This window comes from Lepidochelys olivacea (genome assembly GCF_965140295.1).
Source record: "Lepidochelys olivacea isolate rLepOli2 genome assembly, chromosome: 12".
In the NCBI taxonomy this organism is placed as follows: domain Eukaryota; kingdom Metazoa; phylum Chordata; order Testudines; family Cheloniidae; genus Lepidochelys; species Lepidochelys olivacea.
Window position 1 is genome coordinate 43444263 of NC_140422.1, and position 14992 is coordinate 43459254.

Consider the following 14992-nt stretch of genomic DNA (forward strand, 5'->3'; position numbering starts at 1 on the left):
TATTAGGTGTCATTTTTAATTGGATGATGGGATGGGAACATTAATTATCATTTTGAGGCTTTATTATTTATTTGTATTACCATAGCACCTAGTCATGGACCACGACCCTATTGTGCTTGGTGCTGTACAAGCACAGGACAAAAGGATTGTCTCTAACCAAAAATAAAATTTAAAGTATGATCATTGATGACAAATGGGTACTAACAGATAGGTGACTACAAGGAAGCATTGAGGCTGCTCTGGCCAGCATGATAGGCAGTACACCAACAGTGCAGCCACTGTTTGTTTGTTGGCATCATGGCAAAGGAGAGTCTTTTAAGGAGGGAGTTAAAAGCGGTTAATGGGGCAGCTTTGTGACTGTTTACTGGAGGCACAAGCATGAGGAACATCATGGGATGGGGGGAAGCACGAAGGTGCTTGCCTGAAAATTTAACAAGTGGCGATGGAGGGAGGTATCATTGGCCAATCAGAGGAGAGAGTCAACATCTTGATCATGAATTGGAGATGATAGGTAGGATGGGCATAGACCATTAAAAGCCTTGAAAGTGAGTATAAGCATCTTACATTTGGTGCAATAGAGAATGGGGGGGAGTCAGTGGAGGGATTCAAAGAGAGTAGTTACGGGGTCAGAGCATCGGCATTCTGAATGGAGATGAGCAGGGCAAGATTGCATTTGTCAAGGCCAAAGGAAAGGATGTTTCAGTAATCAAGATGCAGGACTGGATAAGAGTTTTAGCTGTGTGAATTGATAAGAAAGACCATATGTTAGATGTCATGCAGAAAGAATCAGCAAGACTTAGATATAGCCTGGATGTGAGGACCTAGAGAGGTCTGAGTGGAAGATGACACCCAGGTTATGGACCTGAATGTCAGGCAGGATGATGGTTTCCACAGTGATAGAGAAAGGAGGTGGGGGGAGTGGGTGGGGGACAGATTAAGAGCTCTCTTTTAGCCATGTTGAGCTTGAGGTGAAGGCTAGACATCCATAAGGAGATGTTAGAGAGAGACCAAAAATTTAGTTTGGACAGAAGGAAACAGGCCTAGAGTACAGATTAGATCTGTGATTCATCACAGTAGAGATGATAGTTTAATTTTTATTTGTGGAGGAGATTAGCAGTGATAAGGTGTAGAGGGATAAGGACAAAACTCTGTGAAACTCCCCCCCCCACCCCAAAAAAAAAAAAAGAAAAAAAACTTTTTTTTAAGGAGGGTTGAGGAGTATCCTCTGAAGGACATGCTGAATGAGTGATTAGAGAGAGGGGGGGAGAACCAGGAGAAGACAGAATCATGGAAGCCAAGAGAGGACAAGATTTCAAGAAGAGCATGGTCGATGGTATCGAAGGTAACTGACATATAGAGGAGAATGGAGTACTGGTTCTGCACTTTGGCTACCAAAAGGGATCGGAGAACCTGGCTGTGACATACCAGTGTACAATCCAGACTAATGTGCAGGTGTGTCACCCTTTCCCTGAAATCTTGGGTGTCTTACAATGCCTTGCTGAAGTAGCTCCCACCTGGGCCACTCTCAAACAGCCTTCCAGCATGCAAGCCACCCCCTGAGTGTCTGTCTGAACAGCAGCCTGCCACCCACGCTTGGGTTACATTCTGGCTCTTACCAGCCTTGGGTATACTGCAGGGTAACCCCAACACACTCTGTCCCAGATTTCCCCCCCACAGCCCTCTCCTGGACAGTACAAAATATTTTAAGTCCGGAAATACTATATCAGCTTATTATCTCAAATGGTTTTTCAGGCACTTCAGTTTAAACACACTGGATTAGATAAAGCTGTAAACCAAGTTTATTAACTACAAAGAAGTAGATTTTAAGTGAGTATAAGTAATGAGGCATATTAGTCAGAAATGGTCCCAAGAAAAACAAAGATAAGCTGTTTAATAAAACCTAACTAACAAACTGTATCGGATTCAAGCAAAGTTTCTTACCACATGCTTTCAGCAGTCTTTCTGACCAGAACATGTAGGTCAGGATCCTTCCCCCAGAGACAAACAAATGCTTCCTTTGTTGCTTCAGGTAGAGTGAATGCAATGGGCAGGGAGAGAGAGGGGGGTGTCTTGGGGTGTTTGACCCTCCTTTTTGTAGTTTCAGTTCTTCTCTTGAAAAATATTTCCAGCTGGGCACTAGGAGACAGTCTGTGTGGAAAGATGTTTCCTGATGGCTTTTTCTCACCTGTATGAGTCTTCTTTGTTTCCCTTCCTGCTTGATGACTGTTTACTACTTAAATGAAAATTAAGCAGAACAGACATTCCTTTGTTTAGGACAGATATTTGCCAACCTCAGTTTGGGCAGAGCTGTGGGGCTTGGAACATGTGTTAAGGACATCATACAGGGAAATCTTATAACTTTACATACAGTGTTGCCACACATTTTATCAGAACAATAGTGACCAGCACATTATGAGTTTTCAAATGATACCTGAAAAGACATGCTTTGGGCAAAAATTAATACAATAGTGTGTAGGGTTGAACACAGGTATATTCTGTCATACTGGAAAAGGGATTCAGTGGAGTGCTAGGGGCTGAAGTCAGACTGGAGAGAGTCTAGGGTGGAATTGGAGGAAAGGAACTTCAGACAGTGATTGTAAACTATCTGAAGAAGTGGGTTTTTCCCCTGAAAGCTTTTGCCCAAATAAATCGGTTAGTCTTTAAGGTGCCACCAGCCTCCTTGTTGTTTTTGTGGATACAGACTAACACGGCTCCCCCCTGATACTTGATTGTAAACTGTTACCTATCAGCTCTGTGTTCCTGGGGATCCAGGGCGCAGTACCCAATCTGTCTGACTCACGAAAGACCTTCCTTCCCCGACAGCCTCTCTTGAACCAAAGCCGATCAGAAGAAAGATTTATAAAAAGCAATGAAAAGGCAGTGGGAATCACACCTAAACCCCTCCGGACAAGAGTGACAGGATTACAGAAATTCTCCTAGCCTCATTTGCATCTAAGATGGGACAGGGAGGCATCTCCATTAGCATACAGAATTGAGAATAGAGATTCCAAGGCAAGAACCATATGAAACTCTGGGACCAGAAAAGCAGGGAAGCACTGCATGATGCGGGATCTCTGCTCCAGATGTTAATGAACCCATGCCTGCACACACCCAGCTCAGAAGTTATCAGACCGATTCTAGTAATAAATCCTCTGTTGGTATCCAAAATACTGAAGTTGCCTAATTGCATTGTGAGCTCCCTCGCAGGAACACCACCCATAGCCAGGAATGATCAGTTCCTATTGTCTAGCCTGAACAAAACAACTTTGGTATACTCCCTTGAGTATACTTAGCCACAAACAAATCTAGTGTTTTCAGAACCATTTCTAATGTACTTGAACCATTGTTCTTCCCTACAAAAACCACTACCCATACTCAAGCAAGTGTTCTGATGCCTGGATCCAAAATCTGCATCAGTTCTATTGGGACTTCATCTTCTCCTGACTGATCGCGCTGGGGCCTCTGCCTGTCTCCAGCACTCCAGACCCTCAGCTACCACCATCACCACTCTCTCTCTCTCTCTCTAGCCTTCTGACCCTGACTTGTGTGATCAGTTATAGTTTTCTAAACCTGACTTTTATAATATTATAACGGTTTTGTTTGTTTGACTCCTCTATGGTTACATTGCAGAAAATAACTTTCATAGTTAAGCTGGTTGCTTCTCCCACACCCCTCTCCCCGTGTGTTTTTTTGGCTTCCTCATTAGCTCTGTAGCAGTGCTTCTCATACCTAAGCTAAAGATCCCTGCAGCACCCAAAAATCCTGTGGGGTTTGCTCATCAAGTGTGCTACTACCAGAACAATTGTAATGTGAAAGTGGGGATAGGGACATGCTGAACCTGGGACATATGAGGGTGGCAGATTCAAAGTGCTGCTCGACCCAGCCCACTCAGGCAGGCTCTATTCCAGCGCGGTGCCCATGGCGTATGAGGGTGACAGCTTGGCAGTGCTGCTCGACCCAGCCTGCAGAGTCCAGGGACATATACGGGGTCAGCTTGGGAGTGCTGAGTAACCCAGTCCTCTCAGATGTGTGTGTTCATCTGATTCTGGGGCTGGAAGAACCCAGCCCTGGGTAACCTAGGTCCTGTAGGATAGCTCCATTGGGAGGGAACTTGCAGAAGTAGAGCTCTGTATGAGAACACAAGTGACACAAGCAGTACAGAGAAAAGGAGTACTTGTGGCACCTTAGAGCCTAACAAATTTATTTGAGCATAAGCTTTTGTGAGCTGAATGCATCCGATGAAGTGAGCTGTAGCTCACGAAAGCTTATGCTCAAATAAATTGGTTAGTCTCTAAGGTGCCACAAGTACTCCTTTTCTTTTTGCGAATACAGACTAACACGGCTGTTACTCTGAAACAAGCAGTACATTTATAGAATTACAGAACCTCCCCCCCAGAAAAGTAAACCTAATAAATGAGTGTAACATGCAAATCTGATAACAAAACAGTGCTTTCAATGAGCTTTGAGGGGAAATGGGGCAGTAGTTGGAGAGGCAAGTGGGGTCAAGGCTGGTGGGTTGTTTTGTTTTTGTTTTTTTTTAAAGATGAGACCAAAGTGTACTTGTATTATAAGGTGAGTGAGAGATTAAGGAGAAGAGTAAGGTAGCAGATGGAAGGGGACATGAGGGAGTTCAGGAGATGAGATGGGGTCTCTGGGGCAAGTAGAGGGGTTAGAGGAGGAGAGTAGATGAGAAATTTCTCTATGACCTAAGAGAAGGAGACAAGAGTTGTAGGGGATCATACGTCACATCTTATTTTGCCAGTTTTCTCTCAGAAGAAATCATCAAGATCCTATGCAGAGAGAGAAATGGAGGCAGGTGTGAAGCACGGAGAGAACAAACAACCATATCAATGGCAGGGAGGAAAGGTCAGAGTGGACAAGAAGTTAGTGCTGATGGACTGGGAGTCACAGAAAGGCAGAGTGATGGCATGTGAGGAAGGGGGGAGATTGGTGGTGCAGAAAGAGGCCACATGGCTGGAGAGAGAATAGCAGCAGCAGAGAGACTGGAGAGAGAGCAGTGCTTGGTGAAGACCAGGTCAAGTGAACAACTTTTGGTGAGTGGGAGAACTGAAAACCGGGGCTGCTTGGTCTTCCCTGCTTGCAGAGCTGTCCCTAGGGTATGGCCAATCGGGCCGACCACCCCAGGCCCTGCACTTTAGGAGGTCCCGCAGTTCAGGAGGAGGCGGATGGGGAGGTGATATGGGCAGGGGGGTGATCAAGGAGGAGCCCCCTCTACCAACCTCCCCTTCCCCCCAGCCCCTTCTGCCTGCCAATCAGCACCTCCCGCTCCCTCCCAGTGCTTACTGCTGATCAGCTGTTTCGTCTGGAGGCACTGGGTGGGAGGGGGGAGGAGCAAGGGTGCCATGCGCTCTGGGGAGGGGGTGGAAAGAGGTGGGGTGGGGGTGGGGCCTTGGGGAAAGGAATGGAGTGGGGTTCGGGTCGGGGGGGGAGCGCCTTCTGGCAGACAGAAACTCAGCGCCTATGTCCCAGATCCCACACCCCCTAGGGATGCCCCTGCCTGCTTGATCTCCTCTTCACTTCTCAGCTTCTTCTGGGCTACCTGTAAGTCTCTGTGCTCTGGGATAGAGCACTGAGTTCTCTCATAGTCTCAGCTTCTCTGGACTTCCTTTCAGCATTCCCTGCTTTGGCAGACAGCCCTGACTCACAGGCTGCTTCAATGAAGTCTCCTGCTTTTTCCAGACCCTACTTCAGAGCTTCCCTGTGGTTTCTTCACCAAACTCTGTTCTCTGCCTTTTTATGAGGCCCAGGTGCTGATCAGGCTGTCCTCTGGCCCCAGCAGGTCTGGCTACGCAGCATTTTGGAGCCCGTGGGAGCAAGCCTCCCAGCCCAGGTTGTTGGACTCGGGCCACTTGGGGCTTGCCCTAGCACTCTAAAAATAGCTCTGTAGCCAGTGCTTTGAAGCTGTGCCTTGAGCTGGAGCTAGGGCTCTGAAGCCCAGCCCCCTCTGTAGGTTGCCCCCTTAGGCTGTGAGACAGCTAATTATGGCACAAGTGGGGCTGGCCCCATATCCCTTTAAAGGGGTCAGTCTCTGTGACAGGGAACTTGAGGAGAGAAAGAGAGAGCAAGCCAGGAGCTGAAATCAGCGGAAGGCTGATGGAAAAGAGTTGGATGGATGGAGGGTGGATGGCAGCAACATTGAAGAGAAAAGAATTATTGAATTGTTGCCGGCACCCAGTGCCGAGAGTCTGAACAACAGCTTGAGTTGTTCGTTACCCGGTGTGCTACACCCAATAATCACAACGGGGTGGAGAAGCAGAAAAGTTTATTTGAAGCTTCAAAAAGGTACAGGGAGATTTGAATCTCAAATCCTGTACAACAGAGCAGGAAGTTACACAGGCTTTTATACATCCTTTTTCCCAGCATACTTATCCAATAGCAAGCTGCTCCAAGTATCCATATAGCCAGCCAATCCAGTTCCCAGCTAGTTCCCTGATTTTCTGCATCATTTGTTAAACTATACATAAAGCTGCTTTATTCAGCATTGTTCTTCCATATCTCCCCTGTTTGGCCTTGCTTAGTTTCAGGCAGTCTGACTCTGCAACATACTGTTGCAGATTCTCAGCATAACTGCTGTGTGTGCCTCCAGGCGGGGGGGGCAAGGACACTTGGGCCTAGCACGCAGAGCTGCTGCGAGTGCCTCCAGGCGGGGGGGGGGGGGGGCAAGGACACCAGGGCCTAGTGCGAGGGGGCTTCATCGACACTTGTGGTCTTCCATCCCCTCGAGTTACCTAGTGGCCATGCCCCAGTGTTCCCAACAACTCCCCCCTTTGAGAACACTCAACAGCCTTGGCTCTGAGTTTTCTCACTTGGGCTACTTATTTCTTTACAATATAACTTTGCATAAGCACTTTGTGATAGCCCTGAAGAGAATGACTTATTAACTTTTGCAAAAGGGCCCTGACACATGATACCGCACAGCATAATACCAGTAATACAAGCAATACAGGAAAGAGAAATTTCAATAGCAGGCTAAATAAACCACCAAGCCAAGACGACAAACCCCAGCCTGAAAACAAGGTTTGCAACCAATCGTTCTCTGGGGCAGTATAGGCAACCTGTGCTCCGGCTCGGGCATGGGCCTCAGCCTGTACCACCTTTTCATAGATCTCATAACTGCTATCATTTACATATACACAACATCGGGGCCCAATGAGGGCACAAACCCCTCCTTGGGATGCCAAAAGATAGTCCAAAGCCAGCCTGTTTTGGAGGGAAAACGTCCTGAGCTGCTGTACCTCTTTATTTAATGTTTTTACTGCTGACCCTAAATCACTAACCGAGTCCTCTAACTCTAAGGCCACTTTCTCAAGTACCATCTGCAGCCTTACAGTATAGCGGCCTATGCATGCCAGGGCTGGCCCAGTAAACAGTGGCGCTATTCCCAGTACAGAGCACCCTACCAGCTTCTCGGTTGTGAGGGGATTCTTCATATTGCCCTCCAATGCCTTAGTCAGTCGCCGCAGGGTCTTTTCTTGTGACTCAACAGAGGTGTCTCGGGCATTTCTAATCTTTCCTTTGGGCAGTGTGGCAGTTATGGAAAGATGAGGAACTCCATGAGCTATATAACAGCTACCTGTCCAGTTGGCTGGCAGCACCTTGTAAGCCTTTCGGCCACATACAAAATAGTGACCCTGTAGGGCCCAGTAAGGACTGTTTCTTAAGGGGATTCCTGGGATATTTAAGGCTGCTTTTCCAAACAGTTCATATGCCCCTAGGGGGGCATCCCATCCTCCTGATTGGGTACAAGTGGGGGCATTTCTAATTGTGCCATTCAAATTACACTCGCCATAGGGACCACTACAAACCCACCATTGGCTTGCTACATTGGAGATATTAACTGGACGGCAAGTTACATTTCCAAACCCCTTTTTTGTGGTAAGATTATTTGTGTTTCCCTAAAAGGGGAGGAAGCATTACACCCACACCGTTGGCCTCCCCTGTTGGTCTTTATCCAATACCCATCAGCCCACTGTGTAATAACACAGGAGCTCTTTCCCACAGGATGCCCATAGGGATCAGATTGGTTTCGGGTAAAACATAACACTCCCTCAGTGAGTACTGCAACTGAATACTCCTGGTCCTGATAGGTGGCTTGCTGTAAAGAGGTCTTGTTCCAGAACGGTGAGTTCGTTCTTTCCTGCTCTTTGGTGGTGGCTAATTCTGCTAGGGTCAAGGGCAGCATGTCAAGGGGCATTCCCGTTTTGGGGGATAGTGGAGTTGGAGCACACACCCAGCAATCAGTCTGGTTTGTTAAATTAGCAACATGGTGCGCAAGCAAAACAAAGGAGTTATGCTCCCGATATGCACAGTTTGGAAATACCAATACAAAGAATAACAATGTTACCCAATTAATTATTAGCAGAGTCTTCCCAACCCAAGGTCTCCAATACCTGGGTGGGCCCATTTTAGCATTAAGGTGCCCGCTATTTGTGTCTTTTAAACAGTAGTTTTAGCCCGAGATCGTCACTAGATGAGGAGTCAGCAGGTTGGACGGTCCACTGTTCTGCTGACGAGGGGGCAGGTACTGCCTTCAGACGAGAGTGATGGATCCAGTTCTTGTGGCCCTCGATCTTTGCCGCTGTATGGGAGGTCAGCAGGACGGTATAGGGTCCTTTCCACTTTTCCTGGAGAGGCTCATCTTTCCAGGTGCGAACAAGCACAGAGTCACTGGGCTGTAAGGAGTGAACGGGAGAGTCCAAGGGGAGAGGCTGGGAATCCTTGGTATACCTGTGAAGAGACAAGAGAACAGCAGACAGGGAACACATATACTGTGACAAAAAAACATTACCCAACTCCCATTCCCCTGACAGAACCGGGTGCCATTCATGGGCCATGCCCTTCCAAACATAATTTCAAAGGGACTGAGCCCTAATCTACCCTTTGGGAGAACGCGGATACGGAGTAGGACGAGGGGCAAAGCATCAGGCCATCGCAGTGAGGCTTTTTGGCACACTTTTGAGAGATGCCGTTTAAGGGTCTGATTGGTACGCTCCACTACACCACTGGCTTGCGGTCTCCAGGGCGTATGGAGTTTCCAGGGGATCTGTAAGGCATGTGAGATGCTTTGAATGATTTTTGACGTGAAGCGTGTCCCATTGTCAGATTCCATCCACAGCGGGAGTCCAAAGCGAGGATTGATCTCCTTAACAAACTTGAGGGCCACTGTCCTGACAGTGCAGTTACGGCATGGGAAGGCTTCTGGCCATCCGCTGAACCGATCCACTATAACAAGGAGATATTTGAACCCTTGGGTCCGGGGAAACTTAGTAAAGTCTATTTGCCACACTTGTCCGGGGCCCGGAGTGGGTTCTAGGGCAGCTGGTGGCACAGGATGTCCCGGTCGGGGGTTATTCTTTTGGCAGACTAAGCAATCTGCTTGTACCTGGGCAGCCAGGGGTCGGAGTCCGGAAGTGATAAAGTATTTTCCCATTAGCTGGATAAGTGTTTCCCTGCCAGCATGAGTGGTTTGATGTAGTTTCTGCAGCACTGGCCGGATTAGGCCCTTTGGTAAGAAGACCTTCCCTTCTGGGGAATGGAGCCATCCCTCCTTTTCCCGGAGACGGAGTTTGTCAGTTAGCTGTCTCTTCTTCTCAGAGTACTGAGGGGTTGGAAGCTCCCCTACTGATGGGATAAGGGCATGCATATGGGCGTTCTCAGCCTGAGGGGATGGCAGGGTGGCAGCATGCTTAGCCTCTCTATCTGCCCGGGCATTACCTCTGGCCACATCTTGATCCTCCCTTTGATGGGCTTTACAGTGTACCACCGCCACTTCCGAGGGGAGTTGTACGGCTTCTAGGAGCCGGAGGATTTGGGGCCCGTACTTGACTGGGGAGCCTTGGGCTGTCAGCATTCCCCTTTGCTTCCATAGGCCAGCATGAGCATGCAGCACACCAAAAGCATACTTTGAATCAGTAAAAATGTTGACCCGCTTTCCTTTTGACAGTTCAAGTGCACGGGTCAGGGCTATTAGTTCGGCAAGCTGGGCAGAGGTCCCAGCAGGCAAACCTTCAGCTTCCACAGTGTCATGGAGGGTCACAACAGCATAACCCGCCCTCCTTTGCCCATCTATTACAGTACTGCTACCATCAGTGTACCACTCATAATCTGCATTTGGGAGAGGTACATCCTTTAAATCCGGACGGCTGGAGTACTGGACATCTATGATCTCTAAACAGTCATGTTTCTGTTCCTCTGTTTCTGGCAAGAGAGTGGCTGGGTTAAGGGTGGGGCAAGGCTGTAGGGTGACTTCAGAGTTCTCTAACAGCTTAGCCTGGTACCGAGCAATCCGAGCCTGGGTGAGCCAAAGCCCTCCCTTTGCATCCAATAAGGCTTGGACCATATGGGGAGTATAGATTTGCATAACCCCTCCCAATGTTAGCTTCTCGGCTTCCTCAAGCAATAGGGCAGTAGCTGCGACCGCCCGTAAACATGCCGGCCAACCCTTTGCAACCTGATCCAATTGCTTAGAAAAATAAGCCACAGGACGCTTCCATGCTCCTAACAGATGTGTAAGCACTCCTAGGGCCACCCCCCTTCGTTCATGTACATACAACTGAAACGGCTTAGAGAGATCTGGCAGGCCCAGAGCCGGGGCTTCCATCAATTTTCTTTTCAGGATTTTAAATGCCCTGTCAGCCTCTGGGGTCCAATAGAAGGGGTCATGATCTGCTCCTTTTACACAGTCGTACAGGGGTTTAGCCCACAGTCCAAACTCTGGGATCCATATCCTGCAAAAGCCTGCCATACCCAAAAATGCCCTGAGCCGCTTACGGTTACTTGCGGTAGGAACTTGACAGATAGCTTCCTTTCTTTCGCTTGAAAGCTGACGCTCCCCTTGCCATATGTGAAACCCGAGGTACCGTACCTCTGGGAGGGCAATTTGAGCCTTACTCCGTGCTACACGATATCCCCAGAGTCCAATAAAATTCAGGAGGCTCACGGTGGCTTTAAGGCAGGGTTTTTGGCCCACACGGCAATTAACAAATCATCTACATACTGCAGAAGGAGAGCCTCCTCATTATCCCACTCCTGTAGGTCCCTGGCCAGAGCCTGGCCAAAAAGGGTGGGAGAGTTTTTAAATCCCTGGGCCAACACTGTCCAGCAAAGTTGCTTTTTAACCCTTTTTCGGTCCTCCCACTCGAAGGAGAAGATCTCCTGTGATGGGGTGGCAACTGGGATGGTAAAGAAAGCATCTTTCAGATCAAGGACTGAAAAATGGGTATACTGTCCCCCTATAGAAGCCAATAAGGTGTACGGGTTAGGGACAAGAGGGTGCAGAGTCTTAACCCGTTCATTGACTGCCCTTAGGTCCTGTACCAGCCGATACATGCCATCAGGCTTCTGTACGGGTAGAATGGGAGTGTTCCAGGCTGACTGACATTCCCGGAGAATACCATACATTAGGAATCGATCTATATTTTCCTGTAAACCTTCTCTGGCTTCCCTCTTGATTGGATACTGTTTTACTTGCACTGGGCCTTTCCCTGGTATGAGCTGAATAGTAATAGGGGTCTGGTGGGTGGCCTTTCCTGGAATCCCTGATGCCCATACGAGGGGGTACACCTGGTCTTCCCACAGACTCCATTCTGGGGCTTGCATGGCTGAGGGCTCAACTGCAAGGGTCATGATCCAGGCATTCTCAGGGGGTAAGGTAAGGGTTATTTCGTCCTCAGTAAAATGCAGGGTGGCACCGAGGCGACAAAGTAGATCCCGTCCCAGCAGAGGTGTTGGACACTCAGGGAGGTATACCAGCTTGTGGGATATAGTCCTGTCTCCCAAAGCACATTCCGCTGGGGCATACGCTGGGCACTTGGTGTCCCTGCCTGTGGCTCCCACCACAGTAAGGGAATCTGCTACTGGCAACTGAAGAGGCTGATTTACAGCAGTTCGGGCCGCTCCAGAGTCCACTAAAAAATCTATTTCTGAGCTTCCCACCCGCATCTTTACTCGGTGTTCCGGGGGTAGGGTGGTCCGTCTCCCCTGACACCCCTATTCCTGCTCCACCATCGCCATCATAGGGGCACCTCCCTTTTCTTTCCTCTTTGGGCACTCATTTTTCCAGTGTCCCTCCTGTTGACACAGGGCACACTGGTTGCGACCCAGTCGTCTCTCCTGCAGGCCCGGACGGTCGCATCCACGGCCCCTTCCTCCCCGGCCACTTCTCTTAGTGCCGGCCTGTACCGCTGTTACCATCAATCTCACTTGCTTTCTCTCCTTCTCTGTCTCTCTCAGACTATAAGCTCAGTTTGCAGTCTCTAAAATTTGTGCCATGGTCATACCCATTAAATCCTCCTTTTTTTGTAACTTTCTCTTAATATCAGGGGCTGCTCTGCTCGTAAAAATTCCCTTAATAATTGACTCAGTTGCCTGATCTTCGGGGTCTGCATTAGTGTTCTGTCGAATGGTGTCCCGAATACGCTGTAGAAAGGCCCCTGGGCTTTCTTTTAAATCCTGCATTACTTCATATGGCTTTGCCCAATTATTATGTCGGACAGCCGAGTGACGGAGTCCATGTAAAAGCAACTCCTTATAGGAGGTAAGGCGGGTCATATCCCCAGGATCATTTGGATCCCACCTGGGGTCTGCTCGGGGGACTTGTGCATCCGGGTCAGGGACATTAATACGATCCCGGTCGTACCGTCTCTGCGCCTCCTCCCTTGCCTTGGACACAACCTGTTGTCTTTCAACCTCAGACAATAGGGTTCGCAGGAGGACATTACAATCATCCCAGTCCGGCTTGTGACTACTGAGGCACCCCTCAAAGACTGATATAAACCTGCTTGGGTTGGTGGAAAACTCTCCTGCCTGTGCTTTGAAAGCAGCCAAATCCACAGGATTAAAGGGCACATGAGTATAAACCTGCATAGTTGTGGCAGGACGCCTGTCTGATCCAGACCGGGCGACTTTAGTTTCGGTGATTAAGGGGTATAGGCCAACTACTGGGGACTTACAAGGTGTGGGTGTAGGGGCCGAAGGGGACACCAGCTCTGCCATTACAGTGGGGGTGGGGGTCTGGGGACTAACATTAGCTGCTACCGAACCAGTTGGAGTCAGATTACAGCACTGTAAAATATCTGGTCGAGTACATAAAGTCAGAAACAAATGCGCATACATATGTTCATTCCATTTCCTTGTTCTCTGACAGAACAGGAGTAACTGAAGGATCGTGTTGTAATTAATTGACCCTCCTGGTGGCCACCACTCCTGGTCCTCTAGTTGATATTGAGGCCAGTCAACTGTACAGAATCATTTTAATTGGCTCTTAGTCATCGGATCCGCACCAAATACCTTCCAGTTTGCTAGAATGCACTCTAGGGGCGTACACCGTGCCCTAACCTCCGAGCTCTGTCCCTGTCCCATACCTACAGGGTAACTCTGGGCGTCCCCAGGTTCCAACAGAGCATATAATCCAGATTTTAAAAGGTTCCTACCTTATCCAAGGGACCGGTTCTTCACCGTGGCCTGCAGCTGCTCCTCCCCCACGTCTAAGGGACCGGTTCTTCACCGCCGTCCACAACAGCTTCTCCACTATATGAGTGCGTTGCACCGTTGTGCCCTCTGGGGTCGATCAAATCGCGTCTTCTCCGAGGCCCCCGATGAACTCACCGGTGCGCACTGGGCGTTGGTTCTCGCCGCAATCCTCGACCTCCAGGAGGGGTCCGGGCAAGGCTAAATTGCAGCCTCATCGCCCACCCAGGGACGCCAAAAGCTGTTGCCGGCACCCAGTGCCGAGAGGCTGAACAACAGCTTGAGTTGGTTCGTTACCCGGTGTGCTACACCCAATAATCACAACGGGATGGAGAAGCAGAAAAGTTTATTTGAAGCTTCAAAAAGGTACAGGGAGATTTGAATCTCATATCCTGTACAACAGAGCAGGAAGTTACACAGGCTTTTATACATCCTTTTTCCCAGCATACTTATCCAATAGCAAGCTGCTCCAAGTATCCATATAGCCAGCCAATCCAGTTCCCAGCTAGTTCCCTGATTTTCTGTATCATTTGTTAAACTATACATAAAGCTGCTTTATTCAGCATTGTTCTTCCATATCTCCCCTGTTTGGCCTTGCTTAGTTTCAGGCAGTCTGACTCTGCAACATACTGTTCCAGATTCTCAGCATAACTGCTGTGTGTGCCTCCAGGCGGGGGGGCCAAGGACACTTGGGCCTAGCACGCAGAGCTGCTGCGAGTGCCTCCAGGCAGGAGGGGGGGGGGCCAAGGACACCGGGGCCTAGAGCGAGGGGGCTTCATCGACACTCGTGGTCTTCCATCCCCTCGAGTTACCTAGTGGCCATGCCCCAGTGTTCCCAACAGAATGAAAGAGTGGGAATGGGGAGGAGGGTGCTTGAAAGCAGCAGGACTGGAAGAGGAGGAAACTAACATTTGGTATGTGCACGAACATATCTGTCCCTAGATTGTGGCTAGACCCAACCAGTGTATGCAGGGGAGTTCCTTTAGCCCAGGGGAGGGCAAACTATGTCCTCTGGGCCAGATTTGGCCCATCAGGGCCTGCAATCGAGCACACAGGATTGCCAGACCCATGGTGCAGCAGGGCCAAGGCAAGCTTCCTGCCTGCCCTGGCCCCGCACCACTCCTGGAAGCAGCCAGCACCACGTCCCGGGGAGGGAGGGGAGCAGAGGGCTCTGTGTGCTGCCCTCACCTGCAGGCACCGCCCCCCACAGCTCCTCCTGCACCCCAAACCCCTGCCCTGAGCCCCCAAACCCCTGCTGCACCCCAACCCCTTGCCCTGAGACCCCTGCCACAAGCCTCATGCACCCCAACCCCCTGAGACCCCTGCTGCACCCCGCATCCTTCCTGCACTCTTGCCCTGAGCCCTTTCCTGCACACCGCACACCCTCCCACACCCCTCACTCGCACCCCAACCCCCTGCCCCAGCCCTACATTCATGGCCCTGCTTACAATTTCCCCACCCAGATGTGGCCCTTGGGACAAAAAGTTTGCCCATCCCTGCTTTA

The 14992-nt window shown here is 49.6% G+C and overlaps 1 long non-coding RNA gene across 1 annotated transcript; it reads right to left on the minus strand.

Moving 5' to 3' along the window:
* Positions 1-6266: 6266 nt before the first annotated feature.
* Positions 6267-14687, minus strand: LOC311529132. Its single transcript, XR_014713775.1, has 2 exons — positions 13452-14687; positions 6267-8748 (listed from the first exon to the last, which is right to left on the minus strand). It is a non-coding gene; the product is annotated as an uncharacterized lncRNA (long non-coding RNA).
* Between the last annotated feature and the right edge of the window lie 305 nt (positions 14688-14992).